General features: G+C 49.6%; 2 pseudogenes; one reads left to right on the forward strand and one right to left on the reverse strand.

Moving 5' to 3' along the window:
* The window catches only part of LOC131586383 (zinc finger protein 850-like), a 434,360-nt pseudogene extending 423,152 nt beyond the window's left edge, over positions 1-11,208 (reverse strand).
* LOC131586382 (zinc finger protein 208-like) overlaps positions 1-17,353 on the forward strand; it is a 761,426-nt pseudogene that overhangs the window by 334,350 nt on the left and 409,723 nt on the right.

Raw genomic sequence — 17,353 nt, forward strand, 5'->3', positions numbered from 1 at the left:
TTCCCCTCTCTGTGACACCACAGCAGTGACAGCCCAAATCTCCTTCTCTCTGTGACACTACAGCAATCACAGCCCCAGTGTTCCCCAAGTTGTGACACCACAGCAATGAGAGCTCCTAATTTCCTTTTCTCTGTGACACCACAGAAGTGAGAGCCCTAATCTCCTTCTCTCTCTGACAACACAGCAGTCACAGCCCCTTTGTTCCCCTCTCCGTGACACCACAGCAGTGACAGCCTCCATTTTCTCCTCTCAGTGACACCCGCTGTGAGCAAAGCAGGGAGCACAATGCCTGTGGAAAATCAGGCTGCGTATCTTTCTCAGTTTCACCTGAGAAAGTGTCCTGGGAAATCAAAAGGAGGAATTAAAACAATCCTCAGAGATAGAAGACAGCCTTGCAGGTGCTGTTTGTCAGTTTCTTTTTTTCTTGCAAGAGAAGGTCGAGGGGTGGTGCACCCCACTGACCGATGATGGTGATATGTTAGTTTACTAACAAATAAGAGTTTTACCTTTCTGTACTTTCACATATTGGTCTATAAAAGATGATCTGAGGTAATTAAACTCGCTTTCCTTTTCAACTCATAAGAGAGTCTGTGTCGTGCTTCTCATCGTTCCCAATAGCATGACAGGAACCCTCAAAAAATGCATCAAAAATGGGGAACTCCCCCTTGAATCCAAGGGATTTGGGGGAATTTTTTTCCCAAAAGCAGCAGGTTTTTCAGGGTTGCAGGGGAGGAGAGACCCCCTCCAAATTCCTGGAGGTGTCCCAAAGACACGGTCTGCGGAGGCAGTGGAGTGGGACAAAAAGGGCTTTTTAGGGAAATTAAGGGAATCTGGGGGGATTTGGGTGAATAGTAGGGAATTTTGGGATTATTGGATGTCTGGGGGGTGGATCTCAATTTTGCGGGGTCTTGCGTTCCGGGGCCGCAGGATCATGTCCAGGGATACCACAGTTACCAGGAACAGGCATGGGACACCAACGAGATGGGATTCTGCTCAGGAAAACATTTATTCAGCTCAGGAACAAACTCAGATCCAGAGACAGCCCCAAACAGAGGCAGGGAGATGGGGTTTGAGAACCAGGGTGGAGTTCAAGGTCAGGGACCACTGGGAACACAGCAAGGGAGAAACCCCAGGGGCCCAAACCCAATCAGAAATCCCTGGGCTGCCACCCCACGAGGGGCCCAGGGTGGAGTTTCTTCCTGGGCTTGCAGGGCCCAACCTCTGAGGCAGAGGGATGGAATTCCCTCTTGCCCACACCTCTCACTTTAACAATATTCATTTGAAACTCAATCCTTGCCTCCCTGGGCAGGGGCACCTCACACAAATGAAGCCATAAAATAGATAGCCTTCGAGAAATAATGGGTTAAAACATAGAATATGAAGGGAACATCTGGAAGTAATAAACACAACGACAGGAGGGAAAGAGAAGGATAAAAAAATCACCGGACTAAGCGTAATTTAAGCCGAAGCTAAAGCATGCCTAATGTCAATATGATAAGTTGGCCCTAGGAGGTTGGGAACTCGGCCAACTACACCGGGAAAGGACCAAATTTGGAAAGAAGTTCAAAAGTTTAAGGAGGAAGACTCCTCGGAGACCCTCGCCCACGATGAAGGCCGACCGGAACGACCCCCGAAAAGATCCTCAAAATAGAAGTTTCCGCCCACGCCCCGCCTACGGCACGCCCCATATGAATATGCATTGATATGATGTAATTCCAAACCTAAAACTGTATAAAAGGCACGCTTTTGTTGTAAGACTTTGGAAAACTCCCTTTAGAGATTTCCCCAACGTGCACGTTGCTAATAAAATACCTCCTGTCTATCTGACTTAAACTGCGTCTCTTAGACAGTTATTCATCGCCTTTTGGGGCAAAATTCGGCATCAGTTCTGGCGACCCAGATGGGACGAAACAGGAGACTCAGACTTTGAGGGGTTCCCTCCGAAGAGCCGGTCCGGGGCCGGGACCCTCTGGGGCCCCTGACGGATTTTTGTCAGAAGAGACTCCCCTCCCGGACCAGCGCTCTTCGGCAGAGGAAGGATTCCCTGCATCTCCTGCTCCAATTAAGAGGTATTTTTAATTGTTTATTGGTTTTGGTTTAAAGCGCTTTATTGGGACACGGGGGTCAGACGTGACCACCGAAGGGTAAACCAGGGGACGCCCTGGTAAAAATCCCTAATTGGTACCATTTGTGTTCGATATCTCGGACATCATAGGTTTTGGTACTATTGGTGTTTGTCCCTAATTGGTACCATTTGTGTTCGATATCTCGGACATCATAGGTTTTGGTACTATTGGTGTTTGTCCCTAATTGGTACCATTTGTGTTCGATATCTCGGACATCATAGGTTTTGGTACCATTGGTGTTTGTATGTGTTTTGTGTGTTCGTTTTATGTGTTTGTTGCAAAGTTTTATAGGAGACATCTTGTCACTCTTTATGTAATAGATTGAAACGCGCATTGTGCTGTCTACGTGCCTTGAATTTGGGAAGCCGGTACTTCACAGTTTGAGGGCGACTTTTTTTTTGTGACAAAACCTGGTAAAACAATTTTATTTTATAAGTGTGTGTTGTATGTGAGGGTGAGTGAGACGCAGCGTAGCTGCGAAGCGAGAGGGAGTCCTGCTCCGCATTTCCTGTTCTTCGCGAGAAGCCAGGTCGGAAACGGACGAAGCGATTGAGATTGTGTGCATGAAGTGTTAAAATATATCAGCATATCGTGGTTGCGAGAGAGGGACTGTTTCGGTTAACAGAAAACGCAGATACAGGGGATAGTCATGGGAGGTCAACAGAGTAAGGACGTAAATATGAAAACCCCCTTAGGGTGCATCCTAAAGCATTGGAAGGACCTGGGAGGGAGTCCGGGGTTGGAAGGAGGGCAGCCCATTAAAATCAGAGATTGACGGGAGAAAAAACAGCCCTCAGGGACTAGATAGTCCACAGGGGTCAGGGAGCTACATGAATGCTGACAGCCCACCCACACTGGAGGTTGAGGGGGAGGAAGGCAGTGGGTCAGAAGCAGAGAGCCGAAGGGAGGCACGTAGCATACCCGAGCTCAGTCCATATGGAGATAGCAACACCTCCAGAAATGGAGGCGTCTGTAGAATGGAAACCAGTGCACCAAGGACTGGGGATAAAAGCAATTCACCGGGAGGCGACGTCCCTAAATTGAGATACAGCAAGAAGAATGATAATGAGGCATGCGAAAGGGAGGCAGAGAGTAACTCACAGAAACTGAACATAGTAATTCAGATAGAGGATAAGAGAAGTGGAGGGGGAGCAGAGGATGAGAGGAACCGCAGCCCGGGACAGGATAAGAGCTGGCAGATACAAAAGAGGCGACAGACGCAGGATGAGAATCGGATGGATTGTGTGATAGAGATAAGAGAGGAAAATGAAGAGCAAGAAGGGGGAAAGAAGAAAGAGAAGAGAAAGAATAGGGAAAGCATTGAGGCACAGGAAGAAAATCCCGGGGAGGGGACCAGTCACTCGTATTACACCAGATCTGTGGCACGGGGGGAAGCAAAGCAAGGGGAGAAAGGGAATCACACGATAGCTCCTCTCCGACAAGTTATGCCAATAGTAGGGGAAAAGACTAGAGTAAAGGTGCCATTCTCGACGAGTGATTTGAACAATTGGAGGGATGAGGCAAGGAACTTCAGGAGGAATCCAGAGGGAGTAGCAAAGAGGTTTGAACTAATGGCAAAGAACTTAGATATTGATTGGGAGGATATAGAAGTGATGTTGTCAGAGTTGACAGATACGGAAAGGGAACTCGTATTGGAAACGGGGAGGCGACATGCCCAACTATTATCGGGGAGACTAGAAGATAATTTTCCCAGCAGTAAACCAGAGTGGGACCCGGGCAACGCGGAACACTATCAACGGCTAGTGCAGTATAGAGCTAGGGGAGGGTAAAAAGGAATTAGACTTTTTGATTGATACGGGAGCAACCTTTTTGGTTTTAAACCAAGAATTTGTACCTAAAAGTGATGAATTTGTGCAAGTTGTGGGAGCAACAGGCCAACCAGAAAAGGCTTACTTTTGAAACCCATTAAATACAAAATTGAGAAGCAAATGGGAATTCATCAGTTCCTGTATTTACCAAATTCACCAAAACCCCTACTAGGGAGAGACTTATTGGAGAACTTGGGGGCCGTAATAAAGTTTAACAAAGACCAATTGGAGTTTCAAGTAAATGAAGAACAACTGATTACAGCTCTAAGCCTAACGATCAGTTGTGTGGAGCCTAAACCTGAAAGCCACAATTTCGAGCAAATCCTGAGCAAGATGTACCCATTGGTGTGGGCTACTGATATACCTGGAAAATCAAAACAAGCAGCACCGATTGTCGTTGAACTTAAAGCTGGGACAAAACCGGTGAGAAAGAAACAATACCCTCTGAGGATAGAAGATAGGAAAGGGATTGAGCCCACAATCAGAAGGTTTATGGAACTGGGGTTATTGGTAGAATGCGAATCAGATTTTAATACACCAATCCTGCCAGTCAAGAAACCTAATGGAACCTATAGGTTAGTCCAGGATCTGAGAGCAGTAAATGAAATAACTAAGGCATTGCATCCGGTAGTTGCTAACCCATACACGCTTTTGACCAGACTGAAGGAGAATTTGGCCTGGTTCACCGTATTAGATTTAAAAGACGCGTTCTTTTGCCTCCCCTTAGCTCTCGAGAGTCAAAAGATTTTTGCCTTTGAGTGGGAATCTGTAGATAGTGGAAGAAAGACCCAACTCACCTGGACAGTGTTGCCCCAAGGGTGGTGCAATTCCCCTACGATTTTTGGGAATCAGTTAGCCAAGGAACTAGAACAGTGGGAAAGGCCGCTGGGAGATGGCACCCTTCTGCAGTACGTAGACGACCTCCTAATAGCAACAGCGACAGAGGAAGAATGCATTGAATGGACCATTTCCTTGCTGAATTTCCTGGGTTTAAGTGGATATCGAGTCTCTCGACAGAAAGCACAGCTGGTACAGACACAAGTGGTGTACCTGGGATACGAAGTCTCCAGAGGACAGCGATCCCTGGGAGCAGCTAGGAAAGAGGCCATCTGCCAGATGCCCAAACCAGAGACGGTGAGAGATCTGCGCGCCTTTTTGGGGATGACAGGTTGGTGTCGGTTATGGATCTACCAGTACGGGATACTCGCTAAACCACTGTATGATTTGTTGAAGGAGGCTAAGAGCATCCTAGTTTGGACTCCCGAGGCAGAAGAAGCCTTCAAGAAGCTGAAGATGGAACTAATGAGAGCACCAGCCTTAGGTCTCCCAGACGTATCAAAACCATTCTGGCTGTTCTCCCACGAACGACAAGGGATGGCCTTAGGAGTCCTAGCACAGCAGCTGGGACCGCACAAGAGAGCTGTGGCCTACTTCTCTAAGCGATTGGATGAAGTAAGCAAAGGATGGCCAGGCTGTCTGAGGGCAGTGGCCGCAGTGATAATTAACATAGAAGAGGCCAGGAAGCTCACGCTGGGCCAAAAGGTAACTGTACTAGTATCCCACACCGTGTCAGCTGTGCTGGAACAGAAAGGCAACCATTGGTTGTCGCCTTCCAGATTCCTAAAATACCAGGCCGTTCTGGCTGAATCAGATGACGTAACCATTCAGGTAACTAACATTGTGAACCCAGCTTCATTTCTAGAAGGAAGAGCCCCGGCAGAACCCATCGAACACGACTACCTGGAGACAATTGAAGCTGTCTATTCCAGTCGCCCGGACCTCAAAGAAGAGCCGTTCGAAGATGCGGACAACTGGTTCTCAGATGGCAGCAGCTTCGTGAAGCAAGGAGTAAGAATGGCTGGTTATGCGGTCACTACTACAGAAAGGGTAATTGAGTCGAACCCCTTACCCACAGGAACTTCAGCCCAGAAGGCAGAACTGATAGCTCTGACTCGAGCTCTGGAATTGGCAGAGAATATGCAAATCAATATATGGACAGACTCTAAATATGCCTTTTCTGTTGTACATGCTCATGGGGCCATCTGGAAAGAAAGAGGACTGTTGACTACACAAGGAAAAACAGTCAAACATGCAGAAGAGGTTCTGCGATTGCTAGAGGCGGTCCAACTCCCAGCTCAAGTGGCCATAATGCATTGTAAGGGACATCTGAAAGGCAATACTATTCCAGAAATAGGAAATAGAAAGGCAGATACAGAGGCCAAATTGGCTGCCACAAAGTCTAGGGAAGTGGGAATAACGGCCCTAATACCAGGAGACCTGGATATCAGTATCAAGCCAGATTACCAGGAATCAGACCATAAATGGATTCAAAGAAATAAGGGCAAAATATTAGAAAATGGTTAGGGTCAATTGGAAACAGGACAGTTAGTAGTACCAGGAAATGTGATGTGGCAGTTTGTAAAAGCAGAACATGAGAAGGCCCATTGGGGTTTGGATCCGCTTTACCAATATTTGCAAACCAGGATAGCAGGACCGAAATTATTTACTACTATAAAGCACGTAACATCCCAGTGCGAACGGTGCCTGAGAAATAACCCGAATACGAGAACCAAGATACACCAAGGAGCCATAAGTCGAGGTAAATTCCCAGGTGAAGTATGGCAAATTGATTTTTCTGAGCTCCCAAGAAAAGGGGGGCTCCGATATTTGTTGGTATTAACTGATACATTTTCTGGGTGGCCTGAAGCATTCCCTTGCAGGACAAACAAGGAAAGAGAAGTGACCGAAATACTGTTGAATGAAATCATTCCGCGGTTTGGGGTACCGAAGAGTATTTCCTCGGATAGGGGTACACACTTCTGTGCGAAAGTGGTGAGAGCAATAAGCAAAGCATTATGGTATCAAGCCTTGCCTATTGCTCTGCTGAGGCTGAGAGTCAAACCAAGGTCAAAAGAGAAGCTAAGCCCATTCGAAATCCTGTATGGTAGACCTTATGCTATGCAAGTTGTAAACGGGATGCCATAGGCCAAATCGGTAACCAGTACATTTATGATTATGTAATTACAGTGGGGAAACAATTGGATAAGAATGCTACCGTGGTAATAGAGCACCAACCTAAACAACCTGATTGTAAATTGCATCCGTTTAACCCCGGTGATTGGGTGTATGTTAAGAATCTTTTAGGAAAACCCCTACAAGAGAAGTGGGAAGGACCTTTCCAAGTGCTGCTGACTACCTTCACCGCGGTCCGGATCAAGGAGCGACCTACGTGGATTCATTACTCGCGGGTCAAGAAAGCTCCAGAGAGTAAACAAGAGGAACGGACATCATGACCTTGACTTCACCTCAAGCCCTTTCAACCCTGATCATTGGACTCTCGATAAGTATAGTTCTTCCCCGAGACTCTGACCCGATAGATCCATGGTCTCACGCACACCAGTGTATCCACCCGGAATGGGGAGCGAAGGGACCCTATTTCGAGGTATATGCCCTACGTAACAATCAGCCATACGCAAGTAAATTATGGCATCAATCTTCCATGGTAGCATACAAGGGAGACCAAATCCAAATTGGGTGTCGAGAGCTTGACTCAGTGGAAGGAAGAACAAAGCAGCTAGTATTGACAATTCGATCCTTGGGGAAGTCAGCATCCGAACATAACTTAATTACCTTTAGTCCGGTAAAAATGGGTAAGCCCACTATTTGGAGGCAGCAAAAGGGCCCAATTTCATGTCGGTGGAGTGATTTCCGGGAAGATCCAACCGGATCACAGCCCCAAAGACTTGCCCCAAGAAACCACTCCACCAGCGGAATGCAAACAATGTTTGGGCCAGTTATGATTATATCAAAAATAAGTGGCAATCGGTTAGCACAGAAGCATGTATTCCTAGAGGACAGCTAGGTTATGTTTGCGAAAACGCTGTAGTAGAAGCAGAAGATTTATGCTTAGATGCTGAGAATAGAGTGTGCACCTTTGAAGTGCTTTTGCGTAATCGAACACAGTCACAAGTTTACTATATAGGGAATGGGTGTGCTTGCATACGGACAGCCTGTGACAATGTCACTATAGATAATTGCCAAGAGGAAACTAACAATACTAACTTTTGTGTATGCAACTTTACCAAAATAGTGGGTTGCGATTTTCATTATACTGTCCCAATAACTACTCAACAGCTAATTAACACAGATTTTAACCTGTATCGAGAAATACCAGAATTGCAAATAGGGATGGATGTCAAAATTCTCAAAGCAATGCTCGCACACCCTAAAGTAAAGGAATTGGTGCAAAGAGTGAATCAAACAACTACACGGATGGTATGGCAGGTAGAACATGATTCAGAAAGAATAAAGAATGTCCTCACCGAAGTAGAACAAGTAGGCCAGCATCATTGGTGGGATATCTTCACAGGATTTTCCCCAACAGCCACACAGGTTTTCAATTACCTGGTGCCCCCAATGATATTGGTAGTTGGAGCCTTGTTGGTTTTAACTTTTACAAATATTTTTATGTGGTGGAAGCTAAGGATCATAATGAAAAGGACCCAAATGGTTTGGGCTATGGTACGAGCGCATCAGCGCTCTTAGGATTAGACATCAGCACTCTTAGGATCAGACCTTGACGAAAGAATTCGTAAGTCATAAGAAAAGGGGGGAATGAAGCCATAAAATAGATAGCCTTCGAGAAATAATGGGTTAAAACATAGAATATGAAGGGAACATCTGGAAGTAATAAACACAACGACAGGAGGGAAAGAGAAGGATAAAAAAATCACCGGACTAAGCGTAATTTAAGCCGAAGCTAAAGCATGCCTAATGTCAATATGATAAGTTGGCCCTAGGAGGTTGGGAACTCGGCCAACTACACCGGGAAAGGACCAAATTTGGAAAGAAGTTCAAAAGTTTAAGGAGGAAGACTCCTCGGAGACCCTCGCCCACGATGAAGGCCGACCGGAACGACCCCCGAAAAGATCCTCAAAATAGAAGTTTCCGCCCACGCCCCGCCTACGGCACGCCCCATATGAATATGCATTGATATGATGTAATTCCAAACCTAAACTGTATAAAAGGCATGCTTTTGTTGTAAGACTTTGGAAAACTCCCTTTAGAGATTTCCCCAACGTGCACGTTGCTAATAAAATACCTCCTGTCTATCTGACTTAAACTGCGTCTCTTAGACAGTTATTCATCGCCTTTTGGGGCAAAATTCGGCATCACAAAAACTCACTCAGTAATGGGCTCCCCCTCCCTTCATCATCCCCAAACTTTGGCTGTCTCATTGCAGACCCCACCCCACCTCCCCAATCCCAACCTCAACCCATCCCATTCCTGCTGGACATCAAGACCCCTTCCCAATCCCTATTTCCCCCATTTCACACCTCCCAAACTCCATCACACCCATCCTGCCCCACCCAATGCCCATCTCACCCCTCCTGATTTGCATCCCACTTCACCCAATCCCCTTCCAACCCCATTCCACCTGATGCCTTCAGAAGGCTGACCTAGAACAGAGCCCAGACAGAGTTAAGAATAAAGTTTATTAAAAGGCCTTAAAGGATAGACCTTGGGCAGTACAAGAGCCTGGCCAGGGCTACACCCAAGATGGACGAGAAATGGTCACAGAAATGGACAACTGATCATGAGGTCTCACATTTTTGTAAGTTTAGGTTCATCTGCATATTTGGGTTCACTGTCCAGTTACAGCTTCAGATGATCAAGTCCCATCCTTCTTGTTTTCTCTCTTCAGTCCACCCTTGTTTATGCTTCTGGGCCTGGAACTTGTAACAACTGTCCTTCGTATCAAGCTAGAAAAGGAATTGTTTTGTCTACCTACTCTGTGAAGAGGGCTCACTAACACTTAACGTGAAGTTCAAAACTACAAACCTAGGCAGCGCAGAATATGAAAGATATGAAAGCTAAAACTTAAGGCAACACACCCTGAGGGGCTGTGGAATCCAGGAATTTGGGTGGGATTGAGTTGATTTCAATGGCACTGAGTGGTTTTGAGGTGACAGATAGAACTCGCTCATCTCCTTGAGTGCCAAGAGATGGAGACAAATATACCAAATAACACAAAAACCCTCCCCATTTACCTCCCTGAATACCAGATTCCCTTCAAGCACTAGTAAAAGTGAGGTTTTAGATGCCTTTGACGAATCTGTTGACTTTTACCTCAATTTTGTCTGTTTTAAAGGGATGAAGATGAATGAAAAGAAAATTAGGGCCAAATCAAGATGACCACCAGCCCAGTGTGTTCCCAACACAGATCACTGGGAACGTGGGTCATCAGGGCTCTGCCCAACGTGGGTCCTCTGATGGGGGATGGAGCTGGAGCAGCGCACGAAACTCTTCCTGCACTTGGGGCACTCACAGGGCTTCCCTTAGTGGTGCTTTTGTTGGTGTTGGGTCAAGTTAGAGCTCCTGGAGAAGCTCTTCCCACACTGGGGACACTCATAGGGCCTCTCCCCAGTGTGGATGCGCCGATGGATGATGAGGTGGGAGTTTTGCTTGAAGCCCTTCCTGCACTCGGGGCAGCGGAAGGGCCTCTCATCCGTGTGAATCCGCTGGTGCCTGAGGAGAGTGGAGCTCCTCTGAAACCTCTTCCCACACTGAGGACACTCGTAGGGCCTCTCCCCAGTGTGGATCATCTGGTGGATGGTCAGTTGGGACCTCTGGCTGAAGGTCATCCCACACTCCCCACACTCATAGGGCCGTTCCCCAGTGTGGATCCTCTGGTGGCAGATCAAGCTGGAGCTGTGGCTGAAGCTCTTCCCACACTGGGGACACTCATAGGGCCTCTCCCCAGTGTGAATGCGCTGGTGCCTGATGAGGTTGGAGTTTTGCTTGAAGCCCTCCCCACAGTCAGGGCAGCGGAAGGGCCTCTCATCCGTGTGAATCCGCTGGTGCCTGAGGACATGGGAGCTGGTCTGAAACCTCTCCCCACACTCAGGACACTCGTAGGGCCTCTCCCCAGTGTGGATGCGCTGGTGACGGATGAGTTGGGAGCTGAAGCTGAAGCCCTTCCCACATTTCCCACACTGATAGGCCCATTCCCCAGTGTGGATCATCTGGTGGCGGATCAGGCTGTTGCTCCGGCTGAAGCTCTTCCCACACTCCAAGCACTTGTAGCGCTTCTCCCCATCCTGAAGCTGCTCATGGACCACCAGCTCAGAGCCCTGGCTGGATCTCCGGCCGCCTTCCCGGCACAGGGTGGGTCTTTCCTCCTCAGAGCACCCTGGGATGGGTTTGGAGCCCCTCCTCCGGCGGGATCTCTGGGGATTTTCCTCCCCATTGGATTCCTGCACCGTGGAGCTGCTCAAAATGGCCTCTTCCACGAGGTTCTGCTGTGGGGATTTGTCCTCCCTGGTCTCCATCCTCAGCTCCTTGTCTGGGGGAGGAAGGACAAGGAGAGGATGGGATTTGCCTCCATGCCAGAGGGAAGGGGAAGGAGATCCCCCCAGTGCGTCCCCGGCAGGACGGCGTCGGCAGCGGGGTTGTCCTGCAGCCGGGGGCCATGCTGGGCTGGGAGATGGAGCAGGAGAGAGGGGGAAAGGGGCACTGACTTCCTCCTCACCTGCCTGGGTGTCCCGGGGCATCTTCCTCTTCCTCACAGCCTTCCTCTCCATCCAGCCAAGGTTTGGGAATGGGAAATCCTGGTTTGGGGAAATACAAGGGATGAGGACATTGAGTTTGCAGGTCCCTCTGTCCAAGCTCATCTCTAGAAGTCACCTGACATCTGGGGTCCATAAAACCTCCAAAAAACACCAAGATTCAGCCCTGAAAATTCCTCCCAGGAGTTCCCCATCTCTGGTCTCTCCTGTTTGGGGTTCAAGGGTTCCCCCCTGTCCCAGCTGCTGGGAGTCACGCTCGTACTGGGGGTCCTTTGTCTGCTCGGTCCCTGCCATCCCCAGGCTGCTGAGAGTGCCAGGAATCTGAAAAGTTCCCCATTTCCATCTCCCCACTTAGGGATGGTGAGACCCCCCAAAGTCCCCCCAAGTAGGATTTTCCACTCAGCTTTGGAGTTCCACATTCTCCAAACATCTCCCCCCCGCAAAATGAACCCAACCCAGGGACCCCCCCAGGATATCCGGGCAAAGCTCCCACTCCCCGATCACCTGTGGAATGGTGGGTGATGATCCCACAGGAGAGGGCTATGAATTCAGGGAGTGCTTGACCTCTTGGTTCCTTCTCCTTTCCCTGATCCTCCTTTGTCTGTCCTCTTCCTCCCTCTCCTCCCCTTCCATCTTTCCTCCTCCTCTTCCTCCCTAACCCCACCTCCTTCTCCTACTCTCCTACCATCCCCTCTCTCTCTCCTTCTTCATCCCTCCTCTTCCATCCCTCCTCCTCCTCCCCCAGGAGCAGTGACACCCTCGGTGCCCCGTTCCCGAACCCCTCACAGCCCACGGCAGGAGCGGGGATGGAGCTGGGACAGGTCGGGATGGGCAGCGCGGGGCTCTCCGCTGCTCCCACCCGCTGGGGACGGGGGGAACCCGGCCCGGGGAAAAGGAGAGGGAAACTGGGAAAATTGGGGGCTGCAGATCCAACCTGGGGCTGGCTGGGGACCCTGGCTGGGGACTGCCAGCCCTTGGGGCTCCTCTGGGGAGATGTGGGAGGGGGGAACACAGAGAGGGCTGGGGGATGCCAGGAGTGGCAGCACTGGCAGGGACTGGTTTGTACTGGGATCATCCTGGCAGTGGCTGAGATTGCACTGGCTGTGTACTGACATCATACTGGGATCATACTGGGAGCAGCTGGGCCCATGCCAGGAGAGACTGCGATCACACTGAGGGAGACTGGAATCATACTGGGATCAGACTGGGATGATACTGGCAGTGAGTAGGAGCCTCCAGGGGGCAACTGAGACCAGGTTGGGGGCAAATGTGATATACTGGGAGTGAATGGGATCATGCTGACGCTGACTGGGAGTGGTTGAGAGCAAATGGGATCATGCTGGAAGGAACTGGGAAGGACTGGGAATATGCCCTGCGCTACCCAGAACCCCGGGATCGCCCCCCATATGTCCCATAAGTGTTCCCCAAACCCTCCAGGATCCCCGAGTGCCCCCTCAGCGCCCGTTCGGGACCCCCCAAAGCGTCCCTGCATCCCTGAATGTTCCCGACCCCACAGATTCCCCTTCCAGCCACTGCTGGGAATTCATCTCCCATCATCCCACAACACAGTTCCGCGCCCAAACCTCCTGCCGTGCCCCGCGCCCTAAAGAGCCCGGTTACAGCTCCCCAAGTTCCCCCCAAGTGCTCCCGAGCCGTATACATTCGCCCCCAGGACCTGCAGCACGGCTCGGACGCAAAAGTTTTCTCCAAGCGCTTCCCCACACCGCCAAACGCGCCTTCCGAGCCACTTCCGGGACTACAGCTCCCATCATGCTCCGCGGCGCCCATAGAGCGCTATTCCAGCCGGGACTTCATCTCCCGTCATGCCCTGCGCCTCACCGGAATCCATTGGAGCTGCGCCTTCAATTCCCGTGATGCTCCGCGGCCCCTTTAAACCGTATTATACCGGCGCCTACAACTCCCATCATCCCCCACGGCCCATAGATTCCCTGTTACAGCCCCCCAAGTGCCCGCCCGGACCCCAAAGGGCCCCCAGATTCCCCTCCCTGACCTCCAAGCGCCCCCCTGGACCCCCAAGTGCTCCCCCGGACCCCGAATTGTCCCACAGAATCCCTAAGTGCCCCTCCAAGTGCCCACCCGGCTCCTCTTAAGTGTCCTCCAGACCCCCAGGTTCTCTCTAAATTCCCTCCCCAGACCCAAAACTGCCCCAAATGTTCCCCAGAAAAGTTCCCCATGGACCCCAAAGTGGTCCCTTTTACCCTGTCTGAGAAAATGATAAAAATGATGATCAAAGGATTAAAAATATGTGTAATTATCATAAAGAGGGAGAAATAGTGACCAATTAATTAATGAAGGGAATTGTGGTACTTTGAACCAAGGACCGATAATGTTTTTAATTGCTAAAAATGTATCAATTCTTTTATATAAATATAAAAATTAGGTTATAAAAATTCAGAATAATAGTATAAAAATAAAATTTTATTTTTATTAATTAATTAGATTTTAATTATAAAGAAAAATTATAAAGAGAAATGTTTTCAATGTTTTGGGATGTCAGTCCCAGGTGGGCGATGTCAGACATGCTGAGGCTCGGGGTGAGGAGCAGGCTGTCCAAACAGGGGCAGCCCACAAGGGGCTCATTCTTCTCTGTGACCAGATGTCCTCAGGAGACATTCAGCATCAGGATTGTAAAGAGTAAATCGTGACCTCCTGATCAGTACACAAAGATGTTTTACAGTTTGAACAGTAGAATGTTGTCACTGTAAGGTGCCTTCTTTGTTAATATACCTCATGTTGTGTCATGTTTAGTAAATACCAATGTTGTTGTACCAGCCTTCTTTGTTAAAATATTGGTATAAATGAAATTAGAATTTTGACAACTAGGTCCCTTGGCTTAATGGCAGTTTAATTAAAAATCAATGCAATTTACTAAATTGAATAGTAATGTGGTATAAAAGAATTCAGTTTAGTAAAATAATACAGTTTAATAAAAAATTAAAATTTATATATAATCTGCTAGAAATTAAGTATGATTAAAGCATAAGCAAAACTGACCAGGCTATGGAGGCTTCCCACATTGCCTCATGTTCAAAACAAAGCACTTCTGGCTAAACTTACATACTGTATGCTTATACATATTCATTAATGTTTCCTGTAAGTTTCCTCCTATTTCCGACTTTTCTGACTTTATGTCACTTTTGTTCATGGCGCATGCCTCAATTGTTGTTAGGGGGTCTTCAGTCTTCTTTTGGTGGTCTTTTGGCAAAGGCTTCACCTCTTCCTCATCGTCCTTTGGATAACCTTACAGGTTTGTGTGTGTGTACTAAGCGTTGTGTTATGTTAGTCTACTAATTAGCCTTATGTTTACTAATCTTTAGGCCCAATGCCTAAATTTGTTCTAATTTTGGTCCATCTCAAGGCCATTTTGGTCTTGAGACACCATTTATCTTCTAAACTACATCCTGTACCTTGAATTTGACATGCAACATCTGCAAAGGGGTACATCTGTTTTGTAACACTGATTCTTGATTTTTTCTAGTAATAACAACTTTAGTAACAGTTACACTTTTGTTAGCACAAACCAATTCCATTTATTACAACTGCAAATACCCCTCATGTCCCTTTTCATTGGTTTCCATGCTAACGGCCTTGCTTTCTTCCTTATTATGGATAAACTTGTATTTTCTCAATTTCTTCTTTTGCTAACTCAATTGTTTGGCCTGCAGATCAGCTGCTAAGCCCATCCACATTCACCTCTTAGTCTTCAGAGGGAAACTGAGCACAGTGAGAATCTCCCAGTGTGCAAGAGGGTCCCTGTGTGCCAGCTGCAGCTGGGGCCTCAGCCATCTCCTCTCTCAACAGGTTCCCCTCTGCAGCTTCACAAGAAAGGCCAAACACCTCCCTCAGGGACACCTGTACCACACATTTCACATCTCCATGCCCATACGTGATGTCCCTGTCACAGCTGCATTACCAGCTTGCTGCTGTGCAGATGCTGCCACCAGCCAAAGCAAGGCCCTGTGTCCCTGAAGGGACCCGCCCTGCTCTGTGGCCTGGACTGAAGGTGGGTCCCTCCTGCCAGGGCAGGGCCCAGCACAGCTCTTCTGTTCCAATAAAGAGATGGAGCTCTCACCCCAGTGTCTGGCTGGTACCACCAGCAAAGCCCACACAGCACCAGCCCTGGCTGAGCTCCATGTCCAGGAGCAGGCAGGGCTGACCATGGTGTGGGCAGGCAGGAGCCAGGCAGGGGCTACTGTGACCAGCGGCAGGGCACTGAGGGGCTGGGGGAGTCTGTGTTGAGCATCCCTGGGATGAGGGCACATTTCCTTCAGTGGCATCACCTGGGCCTGGACCTCCTCCAGTGCCATGCCCAGGAAAAGAGGCATCAAGAACCATCAAGAGCATCTCCTGGGACACCGCCTGACCAGCAATGTCAGCAGGCAAAAACAAGGTTTTGTTTATCAATGACCCTTTGATGAAGTCAAAAATTTACAATCAGTCCAGTACAGATTGGAGTGCAGATGGGAGTACACCTGGGGGGTACAGCCAAGGCCATGAGGTCACAGCAGCCTGTGGGGTGACAGCAGGCTGAGGTGACAGCAGGCTCTGAGGTCACAGAGGTCCCAGAGCCCCGTGGTTGCACAGCACCACAAGGACCGAGCAGTCAGTCCTTGACCACGACTGTTGTGGCAGCAGCAGCGGCGGCAGCAGCGGTGCTGACATTGGGACAGCGGTGTCAGGACAGTGGTGGCAGCAAGAGCTGCAGGACTGGCAGTGGGCAAGGCACCATGGCCTTTGCTCTGCGCCTCCTCCTCCTGCTCCTCCTGGCAGTGGCCCTGCCTGACAGGGCTGCCCAGGCTGCTCCGTGGCGAGCAGGGCGAGCAGGTGAGCCGGCGGCCTGGCTTCCCTTTCCTGGGACAGCACTTCCTTCTCCCTGGGAAGCTTTGGGGATGGTTTTCCTCAGGGCTTTAGGGGGGGTTTCCTCTGTGGGAGGGACAGAGGCTTCAGGGGCCCTGGGCTGGTCCCACTGCCCCTCCAGAGATGTTGCACAGGGGCTGAAAAGAGGGTGGAGAGTGACCAGAGCCAGCCCAGAGCTCCCCAGGCCTCTCTGCAGCTTTGGCCATGTCCATTGACATCTGGCTCCCACAGCCTTACCCAAACCCCTTGCAGTGCCCAGTTCCCTGAAGCAGAAGGGGGTCCCAGCACATCATGTAATGGTTCTGATCTGTGCCTAGCACAGCAGGAAGGGATCCATGTCAGCCTCGCTGCCCCACTGCTGCTTTCACACACTGCAGGGCTGTTTCCCCGCCTGGCCTGGCTGCAGCTTCTCCCCAGCCTCTGCAGGAAGGCATTTGGCATCAGCTGACAGGGAGCCCAAACTGCACCATGGTCCATGCACACCCAGAGATCCCCTGCAATTTCCCAGTCTTGGGGCAGATGTGGAATGGCAGCTCTTTGGAGGAGGGAGGGCCCTGGCCTGGCTCCAAAGTTTTGATGGCTTCCTCAACCTTATCCATGACTTTGACAAGGATTGCCTTTTGAAGACGCCACCTTCCTGTTGGGGAACAGCCCCACCTGATCCAGCTGTGGCTCTTCCTTTCTCCAGAGTTGAACCCAAAGGCTGTGCTGAAGGCGGTGTTTCCCGGAGGAAGCAGTGGCTCATGGGCAGCCTCTGCTGCAGGAAGGGAGGCCATGCCAGGCACAGTCACAGTCCCTGGAGGTAATTGCTGTGCCTCTGGGCCTGAGCCCTGCTGGGGCCTGAGCTGCCATCGCTGCTGCTTGGCTGTGTGAGCACAGTGCAGAGGAATTATCCTGAGCAGGCTCAGGGCACTTGGCTACTGAGCAGTCCTGCTGGGATCCCTCCATGGGA

This window comes from Poecile atricapillus, chromosome 19 (assembly GCF_030490865.1).
Source record: "Poecile atricapillus isolate bPoeAtr1 chromosome 19, bPoeAtr1.hap1, whole genome shotgun sequence".
Classification (NCBI taxonomy): Eukaryota; Metazoa; Chordata; class Aves; order Passeriformes; family Paridae; genus Poecile; species Poecile atricapillus.